Source organism: Canis lupus, chromosome 25 (genome assembly GCF_003254725.2).
Source record: "Canis lupus dingo isolate Sandy chromosome 25, ASM325472v2, whole genome shotgun sequence".
In the NCBI taxonomy this organism is placed as follows: domain Eukaryota; kingdom Metazoa; phylum Chordata; class Mammalia; order Carnivora; family Canidae; genus Canis; species Canis lupus.
In genome coordinates, this window is record NC_064267.1 from 4,151,400 (window position 1) to 4,178,358 (window position 26,959).

The 26,959-nt window shown below is 38.7% G+C and overlaps 1 long non-coding RNA gene across 2 annotated transcripts; it reads left to right on the forward strand.

The window, feature by feature from the left end:
- The first annotated feature begins 62 nt into the window (after nucleotides 1-62).
- On the forward strand, nucleotides 63-21,195 carry LOC112669399 (uncharacterized). 2 transcript variants are annotated; one of them, XR_003142216.3, is made up of 3 exons: nucleotides 63-159; nucleotides 16,341-16,422; nucleotides 19,831-21,195. It is a non-coding gene; the product is annotated as an uncharacterized LOC112669399 (long non-coding RNA). The 2 variants fall into 2 exon arrangements; XR_003142217.3 differs by lacking the exon at nucleotides 63-159 and adding an exon at nucleotides 181-478 and having other exon boundaries at nucleotides 19,831-21,194.
- Nucleotides 21,196-26,959: the final 5,764 nt, after the last annotated feature.

Consider the following 26,959-nt stretch of genomic DNA (forward strand, 5'->3'; position numbering starts at 1 on the left):
CTCCCGGTCGGCGGCGGCGCCTCGGCCCCGCCCATCCTGGGCCCTCGTGCGCCCGAGGCCGCCCCTGGCCGGCGCGATGCAGTGCGTGGGAGGCCGCCGCCGCCACAGGCCTCCGCACGGTTCCGGCGGGCGAGGCGTGAAGCGGGCCGGGGCAGCGAGGTGGGCCCGGAAGGGGAAGGAACGCGGGCGGCAGCGCCGGGCCGGGCCGGGCCGGGTCGTCGAGGGGGCGGCGGCGGCCGTGGGGGCCTGGCGGCGGCCCGGCCTCGTGAGCAGGGGGACCCCGCGGCCCCGGGTGCGCAGACGGCGCAGGGCCTCGTGGTCAAATAATCGTCGTTACGGTTTCATGAATGTGTGTGTACACACGCAATACATTGCATGCGCGCTCTGCGTTTTGTTTTCTGAGTCTTCTTAAAACACGCATTCCTAAGTTTCTAAAGCAGACCCCCAAAGGCCGTTTAAATGTCCACTCTAAGGAATGGTTAGTTACCGCCTTCTTCCTGATTCCGAATGGAAATGATTGTCAATCTTACCCCCCCCCCCCAAAATCTTAAGTGTTCTTCATTAGTGAGCTTGGGATGCCGTTATTTCATGGGAAAATGGAAGTATTCTACAGAAAGTGCGATGAAAGCGTCTGATCAGTTAGCTGTCAAGGAAGTTGGGAAGCATCTTAGAAATCAGTGCCAAGTGCTGGAGGAGCACAGAAATTGATCTTGCTTAGGATGAAACTAACTTTTATCACGTTTATCACGTCTTGACCTCAGTGGGGAGCAGCAGTCCTCCTGCACCCCGGAATTCCTGTGCCTTTGAAATTGAAGGCAACACAGGGTCCCCGGTAACATCCTGATTTTGGCAACAGAGGAGTCAGGTGCAGGCAGCGACCAAAAGCTCTGCTTCGCAGGGTGCCTCTGCCTAATGGAAGAAAAGCAGCTTTCTGCACTCGCCCGGCAGGGGTTTTGGAAGTCTTCCAAGAGCCCTCCCCACCTGGCGACACTGTTGTGGCTTCTGAGGACGATGAAGGCCTCAAGTGGTGAGCTCCATCAGGGAGGGAGCAAGTCTGGCCTAGAGCCTTGGTGGCCTTGGCAGGTTCAAGAATTCTCTGCATTCATGTGACCCAACATTCCACTACGTCCTTTTTGATCTGGTTTCCTCAACAAAAAAATGATGGGAAACCCCACTCTGCCTTTCTTCCGAAACAAAGGAGCTAGTGCAATGTTTGTTACTGCACCTGTGGTTTTGGTTCTCTTCTCTGTGCTTGAAGCTTGAGCAGGGAAGGGGAAAGGGTAGCCCTGGGTTCCTGCAGAGGCAGCAGAGGCAGCCGGCTGAAGTTCAGTGTTCCGACCTTAACCTAGTCAGGACGAGAAGACCAGGCTACTAAGGTGTATAGTCTCACTCAGCTGTCTTGAGTCTGAAAACTACCTTTAAAAAAGAAAATAACTTTTTTAACAAGATGAGATCCTACCATCATTTCATAGTTCTTTTCCCTTAATACATATGAAATATTATCACTACATCTTACTATCCTCTCCTTCCACTTTGTTAAACTTGGCAAAGGAAAGTGATAATGGCTTATTTTACTGTGCTATCTTAGAAGTATTAAATCATTGCAGTCCTCCGGTCAGATCTTAAATTGGAGAGTAATTCAGATGAACTGATATTTATATATATGTTTATGTGTATGCATATAAATCCAAATATTTGTATAACATGCAATATTATGGCTTTCTTAAGTATTTGAACAAGTAATGATGTATGTCATAAAAAACAAACAACTGATAAATAGGTGCACAATTTTCATTAAACATTTAAACGAGAAACAGCCTTATCATTTAGAAAAATAGCAGAGAGGATAGAACAGACTTTCTCATAGACTGTGCACTTTTAGTGAGCTGCACAGGTTTAATTTAGCTGTTACAGCAAAATCAGGATTAGAACTCAAAGGTCAATTTTAAATCTCTGCATGTTAAGGTATTGAGAAGTGAACCATACATTTAATTATAAATCTTTAATGTCTAAAATATTTGGGGAAAGTTACCGATATAACACTTTCTTAGCTTAAAAACAACGGGTCGGCACTTCTGCCTGATATTCCGTACTCAGCTAGCTTTGACACTGGGATTAATTTCCGTAATGAGGATGACAGCTGAATTCTTTACTAGGAATTTTGAAAACCCAAGGGTCCTGTTAAAATCACTTCCTCTCCCCTCTAAATTACAATTCAAAGACAATCTTTTCTGTTTGCCAGTAATTACCTGGCATTTCAGAAGCTGTTATTACTTCTATTACATTTGCTCATGGTAGCTAGTAATTAACCTCCTGTTCAAACATTTCAGTTTTCATTAATTTGTATGAAATCAAGTTGATTTTCAGCATAAGGCTGAAAAAAAGAGATGAAAAAGTAGAAGAGCACCCTTTTTTTCCCCAGGACTGAGGTCTGTTTAGGGACGTATTTTGCCTGTTTGTGGGCATACCACTGCCATTCTATATATTTAATATCAGAAAATAGCTACATAGTAAGGTGAGGGACAGATGTTGGGGCTGGTGGGCAATTTGTGACATTTTAGCCCATAGTTCCAGGGAAGATGACCAAAGGATCAAGGAAGTCCAATTTGAGAAGCAACCCCAAATATATAACCTTAGGAAGCCTATAGCCTCAGATGGTACGAAGTGGATCCCTTCATACGCAAGAATAACCAAAGTCTACTATTCATTCACTCATTTACAAATATTTTTTGAGTATCCATTTTGTACTAGGGAGTAGCTTGGGTATAGAACAGCAATTAAAAAGGATTCCTGCCCTCAAGGAGCTTTTTATTCCAGGCAATGAGATGGTGAACAGATAGTTATGGTGCAGCATAATTAGTGTTTATTTCACCATGGGGGACATAGATGTATAAACAGGGAGCAGTTGGAGCTTAGAGAAAAGGAATAATGCATTCTGTGGAGATTTGGAAGCAGTATCTAGAACTGACAATAAAGATGATTAGAGTAAAAAAAAAATTGGCAGGGCAGATGGCATAGTCTACATATATCCTAGAAAGGGGGAGCCCAAAGAACAAGAATTTTCAGCTGTGTTTATCCAGTACCTTCCAAGAGAGAGCAATAAACTGTGATGTCCAAAAATATCCCTCAAGTATGTCTCTCCTGGCTCTGGGACAGACTCCACAGCAACTATCTCATGAAGTCAACCTCCCCAGGAACTTGGGTAAAAGGGAGAAGGTTCTGGTGATTCTAGTCACCAAGACACAGTCCTTAATAATGTGCACAATTAAAATCAGATACCTGTGAGTGCAGAGGTGGGTTCTCAGACAGTATCCTCTCCAAGACTCTGCATCAAGAGAGAAAATAAGTTTCAGGGGGATGATGGAGCCATTGTAGTTTAAATCATTAGTTGCCAGATCTTTAGTGAAAATCTGTTAGAAGAAGTCAAGAACCTGGATTTTGCACAGTCTTTCATAGGTCTAAAATTCATTTGGTAACTCATGTTAATATGAGGTCATTGCATCCTTAAAGTTAGCTGTCATTTACTGGTTATGTCCTTTGATTAACAGCCCTATTTATACCAGTTTTTCTGTGAAAATCAATTAATTATTGTACCATCAGTTCTGTGACACAGTGGATTACACAAAATAGGTTTCCTGTGTTTCATGTCTATCTCTGTCTCAGTCTCTAATTTGAAAATGTTATAAAATTTCCTTGTCAGCTGCCTGTGTCTTTTATTTTTCAGATAAATACTGTATCTGAGGACAGGCTCATGCCCTGTTAACTCCATCAGCCATTTAGTAATATTGTCTGCTTGTTAATATTTTTGTTAATTAAATCCTACTGCCACTAAATCACAGAATATTTATAAAACTTGTTTTGTATCGACTCAGTCCTTTTATTGTTCATCTATAATAGTATCAATGGTCACAGGAAATGACATTAGTTCCTACTGTAAACTTTGTTAGAAAAACAAGGTTTTCCATGCTAGAGACAAAAAAACAAACAAAAAATGCAAACCTTATTGCCGAACTATTAAAACATTTTGATTACTATAAGAACTATCTAGCCTTAAGAATTTATATAGTCCTCACTTGTGAAAATTCTATCTGGGTAGAAGAAATCTCAAATGCATAAAACTTTTCCTATAGCAACAATGAGTCATCAAGTTGTCTGCACGTATATGTGTTCTTTTTTAGGCATTTGATATATTTTCTGACTCAATGAGGCAGCTTGGTGGTTTGTTCATATTTACCAAAATTGTTTATTATCATTAATGAACCATTTATCTAGTCAGCAGGCAGTCAAAACCACTGTATCCATCTGAAGTGCATTGTGTTCTGTATATGAAGAGCACAACACATTTTAGTTGTGAGAGACATAGGGGTTACATAAATGAGTAAGAAACAGTCTTACTTAAATTAAGTTCAGGCTTATAGAAGAAGAAATACACACAAATGATTTGCCACAAGATAGAGTAAGGCTATTGTCTAAGAAGTCCAAAGGAAGTTCTGGCTAAAATCCAGGTACATTTTCAGTTAATTAAGGTTTCTTAAAGATGGCCTTTTGTGTTTAGTCTTGAAATTTGAATATGGTTTTGGATAGGCCTCGTTTGGGGAGTCTATTTCAATAAGAGGGAGAATTCTGTGTAAGTAACAACAGGAAGACATTGCAAAATATAATCTGGGGAATGCTGATGGTTCTGTCAACTGAGGTTATACTATACGGTATAGTTTGATGATAGTGGACAGTTCAGAACATTGAGATAGGGCAGCCCGGGTGGCTCAGTGGTTTAGTGCCACCTTCGGCCCAGGGCCTGACCCTGGAGACCTGGGATCGAGTCCCACGTCGGGCTCCCCGCATGGAGCCTGCTTCTTCCTCTGCCCGTGTCTCTGCCTCTCTCTCTCTCTCTCTCTCATGAATAAATAAATAAAATCTTTAAAAAAATAAAAAGAACATTGAGATAACATCTTGTAGAGTCCTGAATTCCAGAGTAAGGAGTTTGCTGTGGAACATTTGAACAGAGAAATGATGGTGTTAGAACTATATTTATAGGAAAACAATCTGAGACCAATGAATAGCTCAATATTTTAGCTAGGAGATGCTTTGGAAAACAATTGCTAGAGGAAATGAGGACCTGAGTCAGGACCATGATGTGGGAACATAAAAGAAAAAAGACTCAAGAAAGCCATAATGACCATGGAGTTTACATGACTTAGCAACTGATTGTATGTTGGGTTTGAAGAAGATGCGGGCAAATAATTTTACACTTTCTAGGTCAGGTTGATGGAGAAATAGCAGGGTGGACAGAATAAGATACAATGCCAGATTAACTGGATTCAGAGAAAAAAGGATGTGAAGAATGAGTTTAATTTTGGACATCATAATGAAAGGAGTCTTTTCTAATAACTGTCCAGAACCACTACTGTTTCCCTCTACCTCCAACCCTGTGTATGTATGAGTTATGATGGTGTTGAATATTGTAGTTGTTTTCAAGGGTTGATGATGGGATTGGAGGTAGAGGTAGATAGTAACACAGTTTTCAATCGTTGATCTAGTATTCCCAGCAAAAAGTAATTATTAGTATTTAGATACTTATTCCAGGAAAAACCAGGAAGAATAAAAGATCAAAAGCTTCCTATCTCCTGTTTCAGGATCCCACTATTCTATTCAAGAGGTCCTCTTCCAGGACCATAAGCTCCTTGAATTCAGGGACTGAATCTTCTTTGTAAGATCATTTCCTGCACAGTGCCCAGAACACAGCAGGCACTTAGTAAATGTTTGTTGATTGAATAACTGAGTCATAAGATTTACTTTACACTTGTTGCATCAATGAGCCAATAGTGACCCCTGTATATTGGCCCTATGTTGTCTATAGCAGGCCAGGACCATTCCCTCAAAAGTCTATTAGCACCAAACTCGAATTCTGGCACATGCAATTATTTTAAATGTTTTTTAAATATTTGGAGCCTGTCTGCTTTACATATCCCATTAAACTGCACCCAACATCTGTTAGCCTTAGATAAACAAGCCCTGGGATTATTAAAGCCCCCAAGTCACTGCTGCCATTCCAGCTGTCTGACTGAGAGACTCCCCCTTTATGCTGCAGAGTGATATCACCTAGGCAAGTAACCTCCCATCTCTGATTCCTCTCTCCCACCAGAGTTCCCTTGCTTTCTTCTACTCTTGGGTGGTGGCCCCACGCCACTGTCTCTGGAAGGTTTCATAGTTGGAGAAACCTTTCCCATCCACTCCTCTACCCCCCATTCCCCATGCAAACCTCTCAAAACACACCCAAATGAAGCTTATTGTGTGCTACTGCCACCTTGTGGTCATATCTTTTCCCCTGATGGGCTCCCAAGTCCCTGAACCCACCATACTGTAGGTGTACAAGGAGGGAAACATTAATTTCTTTAAACTGCTTTCTCAAGACTGTATGGGATCTTTTTTTCTCCCTTTTAGTAAGTTCAGACTTGGGCACTTACTGAAAAAAATTCTTAGACCTGGCAAGCAAGATGAATCCTTGGAAGTCATTTCATTAATCCTTGCCCTATATAGGTAAGGACACTTGGGTTCAGACTTCTCTTTCAAAATTCAACTCCTGAAAGTGAAGTTACAGAAATTAACAACCATGAATCCTAAATCCAGGGCTTATACCAAGGAAGTGATCATAAATAGCTTCAAAAATGGCAATAATCTGAATAAGTATTATGTATATAGCCATGTAAAATAATGCAGATTTTTTAAAAAAGATTTATTTATTTATTCATGATAGACATAGAGAGAGGCAGAGACACAGGCAGAGGGAGAAGCAGGCTCCACGCCGGGAGCCGGACACGGGACTCGATCCCAGGTGTCCAGGATCGTGCCCTGGGCCAAAGGCAGGTGCCAAACCGCTGAGCCACCCAGGGATCCCCAATGCAGATTTTTAAAATAGCATACAGAAATGTTCATAATATATTTTATGACATAAGGTAAAAACTAGTAAGTTTAGCATGTTGCATTTTTGTTTGAAATTTTTATGTGCTTAGAAAAAGCACCAAGGGGGCGCCTGGGTGGCTCAGTTGGTTAAGCATCTGCCTTTGGCTCAGGTCATGATCTAGGGTTCTGGGATTGAGCCCTGCGTCTGGATCCCTGTATCTGGCTCCCTGTTTCTCCTTCTCTGTCTGCCCCTTCCCCTGTTTGGCTTGCTCTCTCTAATAAATAAATTAAAATCTTTTTTAAAAAGCACCAATAACACATACCAAATATTAAGTAGTTATCTGTGTATCATAGGATTATAGTTTAATTCATTTGGTTTCTCTATATTTCTGTTTCCTGTCATAAACAATACTAATCGCTCAATAAGAAAAAAAGACATTATTAAAGAGGTAAATTATCATGGCAAATTACAGGATTAGACCAACAGTACTGTCCAATAAAACTCTACAGTGATGGAAATGTTTTCTATCTGCACTGTCCAGTATGATGAGTGGTCAGATGTAGCTATTGAGCATTTGATTTGTCAGTGAGACTGAAGAACTGAATTTTTAATTTAATTTACATAGACACATGCAGTTACCATATTGGCCAAGGCAGTATAAAATATTTGGTGGTTGGGAGCAGTCACAGTGCATTAAATAGACTCATTCTACAGTATTTGCAAATATGAATGGTTTTCTTGACTAGCTTAAGTTGTATTTCTTCTATAGGTTATTCTTGTATTTCACATACCTTGGGATAAAGTGCACCAACAAATAATGAGATGAGACCACGTAATCATTATTGAGAAACATTGAGTTCATGCAGTTTATAAAGAAGACCCATTTATAAATGAACAAGGAGAGTTTATCCAGAAATTACATGTTCCTTGTTAAAAACGACATGCTTATCCTTCTTCCGAGTCAGGCAATTGTTCGGAGATAGAACTGGAACAACTGAAAGATCAGTTCAGATCCTGTTAATCTGGTGAACTAATCAAACTTTCTTTAATTTTATAGATATAACTATTTACTTAGGTTTGCTGAATGCTGGTGTAACAGTTCGTGTAACTTAAAGCTTAAGCTTCATTTTTGTACTCAAGTTCAATACTCTCTTTCCCTAATTTAAGAATTCATACTCTCAATTCATACTCTCCTTCCCTACTTTAAGAATTCACTTTTGTGACTAATACCAGTGTTTGTGAAGTCTTAATCTCTTCACCAACACCTTATCAGCACCCAAGATCTGTCCTTATTTGGGATCTATTGTTTTGTTTCTTGCTTCCTAACTGAGGAGACATTTTATCTATAGGAACAGAACACACTTCTGTTTTCCAGAAAATAAGTAGTTAATTTATGCAGCAGCCTCATGCTCACAATTCTACTTCTTGATATTGCTGGAAACAAATAATTTTTATCATGGGTTCCCTTGATTGTGGGGTTGATTTTTTATAAATTCCATAGTGGTTCCCCTCATGTTCATGTACTTGATAAAGCATTTAAATCACTATACTGATTAAAAATTCTAGAGATGTGCTGGGAATACATTTGGAACGTTATTAAGATGTGTTTTTTGGCTACAAATTTTCTTGGAGAAATCTTTTTAATTACAATGAACATAGAAGATATACAGCTATAATTATGAGTTTCTTTGGATTTCAAATCCAAGATAATTCATTTAGAACAAATTACAAATTTTTACTGAAGATGGCAGAAACAGTTGCTAAAAAAGAAGAGAAATGGAAAGTTTGTAATTTAGGGTGGAGGGAAGGAAAGGCAGCTAGTAAGATAGAGAGATCAGTCTACCAGCATGTTGCTGTGCCAATTCTTTGGGAAAATAATCAAAAACTTATTTACCCAGTAAATGAAAACAAGTTCAAATAAACAGTGGTGAAGTTATATGTACTTTATAAATGAGATTTGGCAATAAGAGAATACTCTGAGCAATATCTGGGGTGATGAAAATAACAGATACTTTGTTTCTGTTTGCTTGCTTTGAAACCACAGTCAATATTTTATCCCACTGGAATTGAACCATTTTTAAGTTGTCTTTGTTTTGTAAAAAGTTAGCTTTTGATCCTCTTACTAAAGGAATATGGGGGGGGGGTCCAATTTTTTGTTGGTAAATCAAGAGGAATAGCCAATATGGAAACTTCTTTTCTGTTGATTTCAAGCAAAGACCAAAGCAATATTGAGGGAGAAACACTCGACAAGAATTGAATCCCAGAGGGAGAAATAAAGGAGAGAAGCTTCTGAATCCGGGAGGAATAGGCAAGCCATGTTCCCCACATACATTGCTCTGCCTTAACTGCCAGTGTTGACAAACTTTAATCTGTTGAGGATTAACCATCCATCTGTCAGTTCAACAGTAGCAGTGCTTTTTATGCAATGAGTAAAATGGAAATTCTAACACATAGAAATGAATTAATAATCTGTAGCAATGTATACAAGAGTGTTTCAGGGTAGAATGGATTTAAACATAGTGTTTAAAATTTTATTTAAGTCATTAATCAGAAAGACTTAATCATTTTTTCTATAAACTATATTTCACCTTAATTTTCTACTTTGAAACTGCACTTTTGGGCAGTTACATAGATGCAAAATTTTTTTTTTTTGATGCAAAATTGAACACCAGTTTGTTTCTGACCATTATGTTCCTTTGGGGGGAAAAATGTATATTGCATGTTATCTGGGAAATTTTGTAATTTAAGAATTGAAATCTATTATATTCTATATGTGTATTAAATAGGAACTATTTTGCTGTTATTAAATACTGTTTTTCAGAACTAAAATAAGCATAAGCCTCCCCAAATTTTGATTTCCATGATGCTTCTAAAATACCCTCAAATCTAGCTTCTACTACTATCTTTGATGTGTTTAGTTTATATGTAGACCTTTTAAAAAGTTTGGATGAGGGATCCCTGGGAGGCGCAGTGGTTTGGTGCCTGCCTTTGGCCCAGGGCGCGATCCTGGAGACCCGGGATCGAGTCCCACATCGGGCTCCCGGTACATGGAGCCTGCTTCTTCCTCTGCCTGTGTCTCTGCCTCTCTTTCTCTCTCTCTGTGTGACTATCATAAAAAAATAAATAAATAAATAAAATAAAATAAAAAAGTTTGGATGAGAGGTGCCTGGGTGGCTCAGTTTGTTATCTCAGGGTCCTGGGGTTGGTCCCCAGGTGGAGCCCTGGTTGGGCTCCACGCTCAGAGCCCAGTCGGCTTGAGATTCTCTCTCTTCCTCTCCTGGTCTCTCTGGCCAGAATTAGCTGTGGATATTAAAGACATGATAGAGCACCCAAGGCCAGTGTTCTAACCGGAATTTTATTTTATTTACGTTTTATTTAAGATTTTATTTATTTGAGAGAGAGCACAAGTGGGGTTAGGGGGAGGAGAAGGACAGAGGGAGAAGCAGACTCCAATGAGCAAGGAGCCCGATGTGAGTCTCTGTCCCAGGACCGAGATCATGACCTGAGCTGAAGGCAGATGCTTAATGGGCTGGCCACCCTTAATGGGCAAGAGCGCCTGTGGTTGCACCTAGGCGCTCTTGCAACCACAATTCTAGTGCAACCATGTCCTCTATGAGAACAGGACTCTAGGGTTGTTGGTTCTTCACTTTTTGGGCTCCTTGCCTCCGGTTGTCCTTCCTCCTCCAGCAGCTTCAGGCTGTAGCTCTCTGCTGCCCCCTGCTGATCTCCCTGTAGTGCTTAGAATGTTTTTGGTAAAATTTAGAACACTTTTGCAACCTCACAAAATATGTATTTTTTTTAACTTTAAGTTTATGAGGATGTTATTTCTGAAACCAGATCCTGTTTTCTTCGTCAGTCTCAAATTGTGCATTTTTTTCTTTTATTTATTCGACATTATTGAGCTGCTGTGTTGTGCCAGAAGCTGTTACTGGGACAAGGATAGCATAGTAAGACAGAATAGGCAAAGTTCTTGCTGTCGAGGCCTTTACTTTTCATTCCGGAAAACAAAAACAGATAACTATATAATGAGAACAATAAGTGCTAGGAAGAAAATCTAAAACAGGGTGAGAGATGAAAAAGAGGAGAATCCACCTTTTATAGGGTGGCCTGGAAAGACTTCTGATGAGGTGACATTATCAGCAGAGATCTGAATAAAGAACAAACCCTTGGCTATCTAGAAACAGCTCTAGGCAGAGGAACCTGCAAGTATAGAGACCCTGAGAGGGAACCTGCTGGGCACCTGCGTTAGTTTGCTAGGGCTGGGGGGCTGAAACAACAAAAATTCATTTTCTCCTAGTCCCGGAAGTCTGAGATCAAGGTGCAGGCAGGTTTGCTGTCTCCTGAGAGATGTCCATGTTCTCCCTGTATCCTCACATAGCCTTTTTGGCATGCATGCACTCCTGTAGTTTCTCCTTCTTTTTATAGGGCTAACCGGTTGAATTAAGGCTTCATCTTTATAATGACATTGAACCAAAATTACCTTTTCAAAGTCCTTCTCTCCGAATATAGTCACATGCTGGGTTAGCGCTTCAACATACGAATTTTAGGGGGACACAACTCAGTTCATACAGAGCGTTTGAGAAATAATGATGCCAGAAAAAAAAATATGTATCAGCATTGCCATCCAAAAAAAGGACATTTGATTTATTACAGCTCATGTTCATGTGTTTATTTAGGAATTTTTGATTAAGCATTTGCTCTGTGTGAGATACTATGTTTAGGACTGGGAGATACAGTCTTGGTCTTAAACACGAAGAAATTGCTGGGGAGTGGGAGATGTGGTGCCAACACACTGAGTACTGTAAGACATCAGGTAAGTGTGACTCACAAGAAGAAGAGATTGGGTCAGTTTTTAATTTGATATCCTTAACCTTGCCTTTGTTTTGTTTTCTTTCTTACACTGCTCTTTTTCATGGAATTATTGTTTAGTTATACTCATTGCAGAATAAGAACAGTTTTACTTGTCCTGATCAGAAACACTTTTCAGAAGAAAGACATTTTATTTTTATCGCTAGAGCCTTTTTTAAAAAAGATTTTATTTATTTATTTATTTATTTATTTATTTATTTATTTGAGAGAGAGAGAGAGAGAGAGAGAGCCAGAGAGCCCGATACAGGACTCCTGGAATCATGACCTGATCCGAAGGCAGATGCCTAACCAATTGAGCCACCCAGGTACCCCTCCCTAGAGAGCCTTTAGAAGAAATTTTGTTGCCTTGATACTTATTTTATCAGCATCATTTTCTTTGGAGCAAGATGTGTACTATTTCATAACCCATTTTGGTTATCCACGGTGGTAGAACAAGCCACACCAGAACCTAGTGACTTAAAACAACAAGATTTATTTTGCTCTCAAATCTACAACTTGGGCAGGGCTGTACTTGGTGTTGGCTGGAACGGCTCAAAAGCTGGACTCATCTGATGGTTCCTTCACTCACATACCTGGCAGGTAATGCTAGCTGTTGTTTGGGACCTTAGCTGAGCTGTTGGCCAAAAGAGCATACGTGCAAGGCCTCTTCGCATGGGTTGAGCTTCTTCACAACGTGGTGACTGGTTCAAAGAGAGGTTAGAGATAGAGACAGAAACCAGGCAAAGACTATGTCACCTTTCTAGTTAGCCTCAGAAGCCCCACAGTGTCACTTTCATAACATTTTATGTATGAAAAGTGAGTCACTTAGGTTGGTCCATATTCAGAAGGAGGGGAATTAGATTCTATCTTTGGGAAAAGTGTCAGAGAATGTATGACTGTGTTTTAAAACTACCACCCCATGTACATATTAAACAGCAGAGACAATTTCTGGGACTTTGATGACTGAAAAGTCCTCCCCCAAGGTGTGATAAGGAGTATCAAAGTCAAAACTAGCGCAGAAGATGAATAAATACTATCTGAGTTAGAATATAAGGCAAGTTTTTTGTGAAGCATGTTTTGTTTGTTTTGTGTTTTTGCAAAATTAGTCCTCAAAGAAAAGGGAGTTACTGAATATTCAAAGTCCTCTTAAAAACTCTCATATGATGGGGTGGTATTCTTTCAATTACTCTAGTTAAATTACAGAAAGCTATTTATAAAGACGCGTTAACCTGGAAAGGTCTGAAGCGATGTTGTATTGGGAGTTTTCTAAGGTCTTCTAATGGAACCAGGAAATGGAGACAAAGGCTTTTAGTACAGACCTAGTCATTATTGCAGTCAGGACCTTCTGATTTTAAGTGTTGGCATGTGGATGTAAAGAGATGACCAAGATCACGTTTTTTAAAAGCAACTTAATAAGTTGTTTATCTTGTGGAAATAACAAACATGATAATGAAAAACAACCTTCTTACTACTTAAAAATTGGCTGTTTTGCCGAGGATAAAATTCCCAACTATAGCATCAGATGCCAATTCAGTTTTTATCTCCACTTAAAGATTGTTTTATTTCAATGGACCTACAGCTGGGAAACTGTTAGGTGGCTTAGAAAGTGATTCTTCTGAAGGTGACGACTCGTGTCAAAATGTAAGTAAAGAATTTGAGCAAAATTGTTTCTGAAATGAGAATATTTCTTTTTTTTATGCTTTTATTTATTTACTGATGAGAGACACACAGAGGCAGAGACACAGGCAGAGGGAGAAGCAGGCTCCCTGTGGGGAGCCTGATGTGGGACTGGATTCCAGGACCCTGGGATCACACTCTGAGCTGAAGGCAGACGCTCAACCACTGAGCGACCCAGGTGCCCCAATGAGAATATTTCTAAAGGGACATATTTTATAAGATTATTTTAGATATGATTATGTAACCAAATTCATTATTACATAGTTCAAGTAAACATTGACTATCTTAATTAACTTCCATTATGCTTATATATTCATGTTAACCAAAAAGCTTCTCTGTACCTTTTCATTATGAAGACAGAGGATCAGCTCACATTTACGGTGGTTTCTTTTTAATCAACATATAGATTTTTAAATATTAACACTCATTAATTTATTATTTTCAAATCCATAAATAAACACATAGTCTGTGTTTTTGCTAAATGGATTTTTTATTATTTTTTTAAAGATTTATTTATTCATGATAGACAGAGAGAGAGAGAGGCAGAGACACAGGCAGAGGGAGAAGCAGACTCCATGCAGGAAGCCCCACGTGGGACTTGATCCCGGGACCCCAGGACCGAGCCCCAGGCCAAAGGCAGGCGCCAAACCGCTGAGCCACCCAGGGATCCCCAGCTAAATGGATTTAACTTCACTTTGATATTATGTGAGCACTAATACATATTTTTATGGAGTAAAGTCATTATCAATATGATTAATCTTTGAACATAAGCAATCCAATACAGTACCGTATATATAAAGGCCCATTCAACACAGAGTTCCCTGAAGTAGTTCAGGTCTAATCGATGGGCAGCTCCGGTGGCCCAGCGGTTTAGCGCCGCCTTCAGCCCAGCGTGTGATCCCGGAGACCTGGATCCAGTCCCATGTCGGGCTCCCTGCATGGAGCCTGCTTCTCCCTCTGCCTGTGTCTCTGCCTCTCTCTTTCTCTCTGTGTCTGTTATGAATGAATAAATAAAATCTTTAAAAAATAATAATAATAATAAAAGAAGGTCTAATTGAGATTGTCCCAGTGAGCAGCACAAAAAAGTGATAGGACCTTTGGCAGAGAAGGCTCTCTTCTCAGTCTCTGAGGGGATGAGAGCCTGACAGTAGATGTGCTAGGCCATGTTCAGAGCTGGAAAGGCCTGGATCCAGCACATACTCTCATCTGTTGGAAGAGATCTAGGGCTCACGCATCTATGCAAAGTCAGGTAACACCATAAGCTCCTCTGTGTAGACTGACATTTTCTTACACTGAATTAAATAGGGTTATTATACATTGTATGCATTTTAATAATGTATATTATTCTGTATCTATTATAATGGCGTTAAGGAGAAATATTAATTTTTTCTTTTCCATCATAATCTTAGACTTTTTTTTTAAGTACACCTTTTGGCTTATAGGTAGTAGTTATATCTCATGTTTCATTTGTCCAGTACTTGGATTCTTGAGATGTCAGGCCAACATGGGATACTTGGATTCTTGAGATGTCAGGCCAACATGGGGTTGTTCTCCACCATGCCCAGAATGTTAGGAAGAGGCAGGAGCTCAACAGCCTCTGTAGAGTGATAAAGGCAGTTACTTGTTTCTAAAGAGTTTATTTATTCATTTAGAGAGAGATAGAGAGTGGGGGAATGGCAGAGGGAACCGGAGAGAAAGAATCTCAAGCCGACTCAACACTGAGTGTGGAACTCAGGGCAAGGCTCAATCTCATGACCCTGAGACTGTGCTCTGAGCCAAAATCAAGAGTCAGACACTTAACCAACTGAACCAGCTAGGTGTCCCAAATCAGTTACTTACTTCTAAGAACAGAAAGATGTGTGTATTCTCTTGTGGTTAAATAGGACTATTGACTCACTAATTGGTTTTCACTTAGAAATTACATACAAGGGATCCCTGGGTGGCGCAGCGGTTTAGCGCCTGCCTTTGGCCCAGGGCACGATCCTGGAGACCTGGGATCGAATCCCACGTCGGGCTCCCTGCATGGAGCCTGCTTCTCCCTCTGCCTGTGTCTCTGCCTCTCTCTCTCTCTCTCTGTGTGTGTGACTATCATAAATAAATAAAAATTAAAAAAAAAAAAAAAAAAAAAAAAGAAATTACATACAACAATTTACTTTTCAAAATAGGTAGACATCATTGTTTCTCTTTTAGATGAAGAATTAAATTAAGATTGAATACCTTTTCTGAATGAGGGTGATTTTAAAATCAGGTCAAATTAAGATCCCTTCAAAATGGGGAGGTGTTGGTCAAAGGGTACAAAGTTTCAATTATACAAGATGAGTAAGTCCTAGACATCTACTATGCACCATAGTTTCTATAGCTAACAATACTGTTTTGTATTCTTAAACATCTGCTATGAGGGTATATCTTAGGTTAAGTGTTATTACCACCAAAAAAAAAAAAAAGGGGGAGGAAACTTTTGGAAGTGATACATATGTTTTGGCATTGATTGTGGTGATGGTTTCACTATTGTATACTTATTCCCAAATTAATTAAGCTGACTACATCAAATATGTAAAGTTTTTTGTATGTCAATTTATACTTAAATAAACTGGTGGGGTTTTTTGTTTTTTGGGTTTTTTTTGGTCTTTTTCCTGTGATAGAAGGGATGTGAATTAGTATGACATGACAGTTGATTTGAGTAATTAAATAGTATATCAGGATTAATTAGATTTGAAGCTTTGTCTTCCCAACTAATCTGAGTCAGTTTTCTTATGATACTCTGCTGGTTACAGTTTGTTGAAATAAGTCACTCGCTACAACTCTTGGTCTCACTGATAGATTCAGTGCTGACAGTACTAATTTAATTGTTATTATTCGACCACTGTGTAAGGATTACATGACCTTTATGAATATTATATATTTATCTTTCAAGCTCTAGGTGACTGAATCTTTACCTTATGGGAATATGTACTCTTCAACATCTTCAAAATCTTTATCTTCAAAATCTTGAAAAGGTGATTAAGGTTTAATAAAGCTGCCAAGTCAATGAGATTGATCTCTTTAGAGATAATTTCCCTTGTGAGATTGTAGAAATGATATAAAATTCATTTTCCAACATTTGTCTGCAAAGCTTTTCAGATTTACTTACACTAAGGATTTACCATAGAAGCTCTAAGAAAAATATTTCAGAGTTTTGGAGGCTTCAGAGATTTTTTAAAAATTTGTTTGCTAAGACAAAAGCATTCTAGAAAAGGTACCAAGTTACAAACAGCAGTATGTTATCTAAATTGCTTTAGAAGGAAAATTAAAAGAGCATGTGGAATTACTTGATGCTATTTCTCTTAAGTGGTTTTCTTGAAATTCCAAAGCCATACAATGAACAAAAAGGTCAGTGGATGAAATGCTTGTATTTAGGACAAACCACTGCTCAGAAATGAAGCTGACAGTATCTTTCAAACTTTTATTTTTAACAATGATATGATGAATGTACTTATTTTTGTTTTTGTGGGGTTTTTTTGAAAGATTTTATTTATTTATTTGACAGCACAAGTGGGGGATGGAGGCAGAAGGAGAAGCAGACTCCCCACTGAGCAGGGAACCTGACACAGGGTTCAATCCCAGGACCCTGGGATCATGACCTGAGCCAAAGGCAGACACTTAACCGACTGAGCCATCCAGGCACCATGAATGTGCTTATTTTTGAATTTAACAAAGCACCACACTTACCTACTAAGAATCAAGAATAAGGTAGTCTGCTTTCTAGCGGTAGAGCAGACAGGTGTTTTGTTGTTGTTTTTTTTTTTTAATCCTCCTGCAACAGAGCACCAGATGCCAGATATATTTCACAAAAAAATGTGTAGCTGAGATCATACAAAAGCAAGAGAATGCCTAGGGATCTTACATGAAGAAAAGACTAATATCTGAGTAATAACCTGGTGATGAGGTTTCAGCTGACCTCAAGGTATCAGAACAGCGGCAAACTAGAGCCTTGTCTCTTCTTCCTCCCTCTTCTTCCTCCCCCACCCCCTTCTTTCTCCATTTTCCTCCTCCACCTCTTCCTTCTTCCATAGAGTCAGTTTATTAATAAGTACCCTGAAAATCTACATATGTTGCAACTTTCACATTTACAGAGAGGGAGCCTTTTACCATGATGTGCTAGGATTCCCAACTCCTTGGTGGGTTCTACAAATACTGAAATAGAGAAGCTGCCTCAAGGGAGCCTCACTTCCTTTTGTCCCAATATGCATGAGTTAGTGGTTCCCCAAAGTAAATCTATTTTTTTAATAGTAAATTTATTTTTTATTGGTGTTCAATTTGCCAACATACAGAATAACACCCACTGCTCATCCCGTCAAGTGCCCCACTCAGTGCCTGCCACCCAGTCACCCCCACCCCCCGCCCTCCTCCCCTTCCACCACTCCTAGTTCGTTTCCCAGAGTTAGGAGTCTTCATGTTCTGTCTCCTTTTCTGATATTTCCTACCCATTTCTTCTCCCTTCCCCTCTATTCCCTTTCACTATTATTTATATTCCCCAAATGAATGAGATCACATAATGTTTGTCCTTCTCTGATTGACTTATTTCACTCAGTATAATACCCTCCAGTTCCATCCACATCAAAGCAAATGGTGGGTATTTGTCATTTCTAATGGCTGAGGAATATTCCATTGTATACATAAACCACATCTTCTTTATCCATTCATCTTTCGATGGACACCAAGGCTCCTTCCACAGACCCCAAAGTAAATCTAAACTAGATATCCTTAGGAGATTCTTTTGGTTAATCTCCAGCTGCTCTCTATCCTGGAAAACAAGGAACTCCTGCAGAGATCCATAATCTTTACCAAAATCTTTACGTGAAAAGTGGCTGCCTTATTCCCATTTAATAGCAATCTGGAAAAAAAAGTTTTAGCATCTAAGAAGTGGCATACCAGGGCCACCTGAGTGGCTCAGTCACTTAAGCGTCTACCTTCATTTCAGGTCATGATCTCAGGGTCCCCCATCAGACTCCCTGCCCACCAAGGTGTCTGCTTCTCCTTCTCCTTCTGCTGCTCACCTTCCTTATGCACTTATGTGCACATGCTCTCTCTCAAATAAATAACATCTTTAAAAAAATAAAAAAATAAAAAGTGGCATATTCTGGTAAAGAGTATCTATTATCTATTAAGAGAATTTGTATGAAACATGACAGATTAGATATTATGTGGATTTTATATCAAATTACCTTTCAGGGACAGTCAGCTCCTTTTAAGTGAATTCTTTTTCAAAGAAGATGTGTTGACATCACATAATTTAAACTACAGTTTTTCTGTGAACTGCTCTCAGTGTACACCCATCCACTCATGTGTCAGAGCCACATGACCCTTTTACTTGGATTTATGGTTCAAATTACACTACCAACAGCATCCAGGAAACACTAAGCTTTTGAAGGGGTATCAGGTTGGTAGTGAATGAGAGCACCTGGCAGAATCAAATACCAGTCCTCTGTGGAAAAGGAGGCCCTCAGCTCAGAACTCAGGACACCCCATATCAGCCAAACACAGCTCCCACTATGAAATGACGAAACACATGAGCAAATAAACCACCATGGGCCAAAGTCATCAGAAACTAAAATGGCTGAATAAGACATGAAAGAATGTCAAATACTGAAATTATCACACGGATAATATGAAATAAATATTTACAGAGGCCAGCTGTCAGTTTCATTGTAGTTCTTTTATTTTTTTTTAAGATTTTATTTATTTATTCATGAGAGACACAGAGAGAGAGAGAGGCAGAGACACAGACAGAGGGAGAAGCAGGCTCCCTATGGGGAGCCTGATGCAGGACTCGATCCCAGGACCCTGGGATCACGACCTGAGCTGAAGGCAGACACTCCACCACTGAGCCACCCAAGTGCCCCATTTTACTTCCTTTAAAGGAATCAAAAATATGAGTAAAGAATAATAGTATTGTAAATGACTAGGAAGTTTTTTGGGGAAAAAAACAAATATAACTTCTAAACAGCAAAAATTTATTGATGGATACAACCTAAGTGTCCATCAATGGATGAAGTCAGAAAAAAGACAAATATTCATACAATATTCATACTAATGTGTGATCTCATTTGTATGTAGAATCGAAAACCAACCAACCAACCCTTAACTTTGTATGTAGAATCGAAAACCAACCAACCAACCCTTAACTCCTAGATATAGAGAACAGATTGGTGGTTGCCGGAGCCTGGGGTGGGAGGGGGGGTTGGTGGGCAAAATGGGTGAGGAGGGGTTAAAATGCACAAACTTCCAGTTATAAAATAAATTCTGGGATGTATATATAGCATAGTGACTATAGTTAATAATACTGTATTGTATAGTTGGAAGCTGCCAATCTAAAAAATCTTAAAAGTTCTCATCACAAGAAAATATTATTATTCATTCTGTAGGTGGATTAGACAACTGAATAGTCACGGCTGAAGAGAGATTTACTGAAGTCAAAGATAAAACTGAAGAAATTACACATACCACAAAGAAACAGAAAATGTAAAAGAAATAAGAGTCATAGAGAGTAGAATATGAAAATCTAATGTAACTTGGAGTTCCTGACAGAAAAAATAGAAGAGGACAGAGACAATACTCCAAAATAAAAGAAGTCACTGAATTGTTCACCTTAAAATGGTTGATTTTGTTATATGGATCTTACCTCAATGTTATTTTGATATGCATTTCATAACATATATATTTCTTATTTTTACATAAGGAACTTAACATATATGATATATATTTACATGTATATATATAAATTTCCAGGATTGATTAAAGGCAGGCATCCATCAATGGAAATCAGAAAAATTTCCACAAGATGTTGAGTGATAATAACACCAAGGTAGAATAATTTACCTAGCTAAACTTTGAGTCAAGAATATGAGCAAAAGAAAAATATTTTCTGGGCTTAGGACCTGAATAGACATTTTTCCAAAGAATACATACAGATAGCCAACAGATATATTAAAAGATTTCAACATCCCTAATCATCAGGGAAATGCAAATCAAAACCACAGTGAAAGAAATATTACCTTACACCTGTTAGGATGGTTAAAATAAAAAAAGACAAGAAATAACAAGTGTTGGCGAGGCTGTGGAGAAAAAGGAACCCTTATGCACTGTTGGTGGGAATGTAAGTTGGTGCAGCCACTGTGGAAAACAGTATGGAGGTTCCTCAAAGAATTAAAAATAGAAATATCATATGATATAATTCCACTAGTGGGTATTTACCCAAAGAAAACAAAAACACTAATTTGAAAACATATGTGCACCACTATGATTATTGCAGCATTATTTACAATAGCCGAGATATGGAAGCAATTTAAGTGTCCATCAATAGACCATAAAGATGTGATGTATATATGGGCAGTAGAATATTCCACAGTCATAGATAGGGGATGAGATCATGCCATTTGAGGCAACATGGGTGGAACTACAAGGTATAATGTTAAGTGAAATAAGTCCTATAGAGAGAGACAAATACCATTATTTTGTTCATATGTGGAATATAAACAAACAAAAAGTAGAAGCAGACATATAAATGCGGAGAACTAATGGTTGCCAGGAGGAGAAGGATGGGAAGTTGGAAAAAGTAGGTGGAGAGAGTGGGGACAGAGAGATACAGGCTTCCAGTTATGGAATGAGTAAGTCATGGGAACAAAAGGAACAACATAAATAGTCAGGGACATTGTAGTAGTGATGTCTGGGGGCCAATAGTAGCTACACTTGTGGGGAACATAGCATAACATGAGCTTGTCGAATCACTGTGCTGTATCCCTGAAACTAATGTAGTGTTGTGTGTCAACTATACTAAATTTCTTACAAATAATAAAGAAAAGAGAATGTACATTTTTTAAAAAAGACATTTTCTTAAGGATATAATTCAGAAAGAAGTAAAGTTCTAGAAGGCAGAACTGAGATAAAAGAAATTTGCAAATGTGGATAAATATACACAATTATGACATCATAATTTGGGAGATAAAATATGGTAGGATCATCAGAGCATTTAAACTGCTTCAGAAATTTTTCCTCCATCATATTCCTTTCTTTAGCCATGGGAATTCTCCAGTATCTGAGCCATCTTTGGCTTCATCTTTCAAATATTTTAACATGTAGCCTCCCTCTTTCTCCTTTTTTCTCCTCTCTCCTTTCAGTGCTGTAGACTGACAATTTATAGATTCAGGACTCTTATTCATGTTTTCAACAAATATTCATTGAATGCTTGCTATAAGCCAGAGCTGTTTCAGGCAGTGAAGATACAAAACATCTTGCTGTCTAGACACACGTATGAATAAGTATATGGAAGACAGCACCAGAGATGCTCTGATGGAAATAATCAGATCAAGGAAAGGAATGACTGATTCTGAAACTTGAGGAGACTGAAAAAACTTCATAGAAAGAGTATTTCCGGGATGCCTGAGTGGCTCAGTAGTTGAACATCTGCCTTCAGCTCAGGTCATGATCCCAGGGTCCTAGGATGGAGCCTGCTTCTCTCTCGGCCTAGGTCTCTGCCTCCTCTGTGTCTCTCATGAATAAACAAATAAAATCTTTAAAAAAAGAAAAAGTATTTCCAAGCCAGCAGGGGAAATCAAGGACATGTTTGGTAGAAGTATGCATGTGTGTGAAGGGAGGATTGATGTGAATCATATGACATGTTGGTCAAATAAGTTTCACATGGCCTTAGCATGAAAAAGGAAGAGTTGAGTCCATAGCAAAAGATAAGACTGGGGAGAAAGGCAGGTTTCAGCCCATGAAGCCCTTGTCTACCACCCTAAGAAGTTTAGGCCTTCCTGCATGGACAGCAGGAAATCATTGAAGGGCTTTTTAAGCTGAGAAGTTATATAGTTAGTGCCTTTAAGATCTATCATGAGCCATTGGTGTGGAAGGTAGACCATAAGATTTCCTTTTTTTTCTTCTTTTTTTTTTTTTTTTAAGACAGGATTTCCATTTGAATACTAAGATATATAGCCAATCTGTAGAGCAATGCAAGAAAATATCTGAAAATTTAAGGGTAAGTTCAGAAAATATGACCACCTAACACAAAAACCAGAGAATTAATGAAGTGCTGATCATGTTAACCAACCTCAAAATAATCTAATCATAAATATGCATCAGCCAGATACGCTTGGTAGAGGTCTAACATAAAGCTCTCAAGGAGACTAGACAGGCCCTCAACTACCTGAGATATTAGCAGGCTACTGAGGAGGGTCCAGTATGTCCAGAGTTGCAAAGAGCATTCATCATCGGTCAGTAACTCACCCCCTTCATTTCATCTCTGTGCTTAGCCTTTGCTTCACTCTTCAGAGCATATACCAGGACGGAGTGCTCTGAGCAAACGGCAGGTACCAAATTATTCTGCCAGCTATTATTCCCAGTATAAATAACATTTTTCAAGTTTATTAGTCTCTTTTTTGGTTTGAATGAATCAACCCCCCAGAATTTAATCAATTTCAAACAAACCAGTAATATTTATTTTTCTGAGCCTAACAAAACTGAGAACTCTGAATTTACCCAAGATAATCCTCACCTGCCAGAAAGTTTCTCCTTGGCAATATCTCTATTGTGATAATAGATATGATTATCTAAATGTCCTAAAAAATACCCATCCTCCTCTTAGCTCCTCCACCCTATATCCAGCTATGCGGCATGAAGTTGTAAATCTCTGAATTTTGTTCCTGGAGTACATTCCTCAAGTTTTGATTCGTTGAACAGCTAGTTGCCTTTTACTCCATGAACCAATGGTAACATTTTATAACTCACTGGGAGAATTTTACAGATACATATTTTGGATTTATGGGTTTTGGATCTGAAGGCTTTAAAATAAATAGAACCAGCTTCATCCCAATAACTTCTGTTCATTGGCAATGGTCTGGAATTCTGTACATTAGCATTCCACAGATTTTAATAAAATGTTTATGAAGCAGTTTTAAAATTTCCATGGATTTGTACTTTCAAAAATATCAATGCTGGTTTTTTAAAGATTTTATTTATTTATTTGAGAGAGAGGGAGAGTGCAAGTGGGGGGAAGGACAGAGGGAAAGAATCTCAACCTGAGAGTGGAGCCCCCACACTGGCAGGGCTCCATCCCAGAAACCCAAGATCATGACTGGAACTGAAATCAAGAGTCAGTCCCTCAACCACCTAAGCCACCCAGGCACCCCTAATGCTTACTTTTAAATATCCTTAGGTTTATCATAACAAAAAAAACAGATTTTAAAAATAATTGGAGCCATTTCATTTTTTCATTTATTCACGAGAGACACAGAGAGAGAGAGAGGGAGAAGGAGGGGTAGAGACACAGGCAGAAGGCAGGCCCCATGCAAAGAGCCCGACATGGGACTCGATCCCAAGACTCTAGGCAGGCACCAAATCGCTGAGCCACCCAGAGATCCCCAATTGGAAGCATTTCAAACACCATCAATCAACCTCCCAAAAAGAAGTTGTAACCTTTGTGTATAATTACATTTTTGTTACTAAATTTATGTTTCTTCTTAGTTACATTATAAAATATATATGGTACTAATTAATAATCAGCTTCAGACTGTCCTAAATCTTGTCACTTTTTAAAGTTGTTAATGAGCATGATATTCTGTAAAAACCAATGCTTAAATAATTATTGTACTGGTAAGTCATCCTGAAATAATCACTAACTTGCTATGTCTTTTTCTTTTTTTCTTATTTCACAGCTATAGTATTAATTAGCAAATACCAGCTGTGTCATTGATCGGAACTTCAACTGTCCTCTAATTCTTTCTCCAATCCACATACCATTCTCAACACTCACTGCCTTACCACCATGTCCCTTTGTTCCATTCTGTTACATCCATCCTCACATTTCCAAACTGGATCAACTACTGCTGATTTTAGAACTGGCGGCATATTGTGATGGTAAGAATAAAAATTTGCTCTGGGATATCTGAACTTGTGGGTTAGGTAGAAGCCAAAGGATATTTTTCCTCCCCAACCACATTTTATAATCCCGGTGATTTCTCACTCATCCAACATACCTTGACTCGCCCATGGGACAGGGCTTGATCAAAAAGAACCAGATGATAGTATAATGGTGTGCAGTTCCATTCAGCTGCAGGTGTTTATTGAGCCCTACCCTCTGTACAGCTTGTCCCAGCATTATGGGCAATGAGATGCTGGGTTCTTTTTTTAAGATCAAACATAAGAGTCACCGCCTCCCCTGGCCCAACTCAACCCATTTTTTTTTTTTTTTTGGTTAAAACCAATAAGAGTTTTAGGAGAGTCTCCAGCTGGGAAGGAATTGCTGTGCAAGTAACACCTGCCTTTGCAACAACATGAATGAATCTGGAGGACATTATGCTAAGTGAAATTAGCCAAAGACAAATGCTATATGATTTCACTTAACCATGGAATCTTAAAAAAAAATAAAAGGTTGAACTCATAGAACAGTGGAAGAGTAGGAGATGCTGGTGAAAGGTACGGTCATTCAATTAGAAGATGAATAAGGTCTGGGGATTTAATGTACAGCATGGTGATTAGTTAATAATACTGTATTGTGTACTTGAACTTTGCTAAGAGAGTAGACCTTAAACATTATCACAGAAAAAAGTAGCTTTATATAGATTGATAGATATGTTAACCTAATTGTAGTAATCATTTCACAAAGTATATGTATGTCATATACATTATATTGTACACTACACATATGTACAATTTGTCAATTATGCCTAAATAAAGCTGAAAAAATCAGTGATGCAGACTCTTTTGGTTGGGGTGAGATTTTTCATAGATCCACAGAGTTAGAGATGGCATAAATATTAACATGGGTATCATCCTCCTAGAGTTTACAAAATATGGTTTTTTTCCCTCCATTTGAGAGGTTTGCAGAAGTTAATGACTCTGGTTGCTCAGTTGATAGGCTGAATAATGGTGCCCTAAAAATAACCACATCCTAGTCCCTGGCACCTGTGAATATTATCTTACATGGTAAAAGGGACTTTATAGATGTGTTTAAGGTAAAGATCTTGAGATGGAGAGATGATCCTGGATTATCTGGTTGGGAATCACCAGGGTCCTTATAAGAGAGAGCAGTAGAAAATTCCATGAAGGAAGGAAAAGATTGGAGTGTGGGGAAGAAATGGTTATGAGCCAAGGAATGTATTCTAGAACCTGGAAGAGGCAAGGAACGGAGACCCTGGAGGGTCCAGAAGGGCACCTTCACTGTAGCTCTGTAAGGCTCATTTTGGGCTTTTAAGCTCCAGAACTGTGAGAGAATAAATGTGTGTTTTAAAACACTAAATTTGTGGGAGTGTGTCCTAGTAGCAACAAGATTACTAGTGAAACCAAGAAATGCTTGTGTTTCCAGTGCCAGGGGATGCTTGTTAACCAACTTATAGTGCTGGTGATGTTCATGTCTTGCTGAAACTTTTCAAAATCCCACATCACCAGGTAGGCGTTCTATAAAGTCCAACTCTTTTCCAAAGAGGAAGCAAGAAGCCTTTGTAAATTTTATGGTTTAGAAATTTTCTTCCCAAATTATAGCTGTGAAGGAAATTTCTACTTTTTTCAGTTGTCCACATAAGCAATCTCTTGGGGCTTGGACAAGTTTTTAATTACTCCTTGAGTAATTAGCATTCTTCCATTAAGGATGACTAGAATTTCATAAAAACTATCTTTTTTGTAAAAAGTTCTCAAATGGGATGGATTCAATAGATCTTAAAATTGTCCTGCTACTCTAAAATCTTCTTTCCAACAGGGATTGTCTGTTTTACAGTTTCAATGAAAGGTTAAACACCAAATTATAGTCCATATCATAGTTTCTAACTAATGGTCCCATTTTTGCCTTCAATAAATCCTAATGTGATAATAATAGATTTGCCTTTTGCCAAAAATCCCTTCAGCCATTTTGCAATTTATATGGCAGAGACTAAAAGAAAATTGAATTTACTTTTAGCAAGAAAGATTGTAAAGCTAATTTCTCTAATGCTCTATGATTCACATCAGCCAAACTTAAAAGATTATACATATTCAAATTTCAGAATTCTAGTGATGACTTAGGTTTCCTGAAAGAGTTTCAGAAAGAGAAAAAAAGAACACTTTATCCTATTTCAGGGCAGACAAGTGGTATTACAGTTCAAAGGTGATTTTTTTTTTTACAAGACTTCATCCATGGGCATTATTTTGGATAAATCTAGGAATTTGTGTCAGGAGCCAGAGAAATCATGTAAGAAAGAGAAATAGGACTGAGAATGTTTGGGCTGAGAATAGGACAGTTCCCAGTGTGTCTGGCCTAACTGTGAGCCAGAACGTTGGCTTTTAGAGGTGGCTGGGACCAAGAATATTTCAAATGTAAACTCCAAGAATAGAAAGTAAAGAAAGAGAACCTCAGACTCACCCTCTTGTGTTTACCACCAGAATCAGGTCCTAGAGTGCTTGACGCACAGCAGACACTCAATAGTGTTTGTGGAATCCATGCATGAGTGCCTGAATGAATAAATATAAAATCAGTTGCGTCCCTGAATATTTTTATAGTAGCTAATGACAAGTCTAAATGGCACCAAG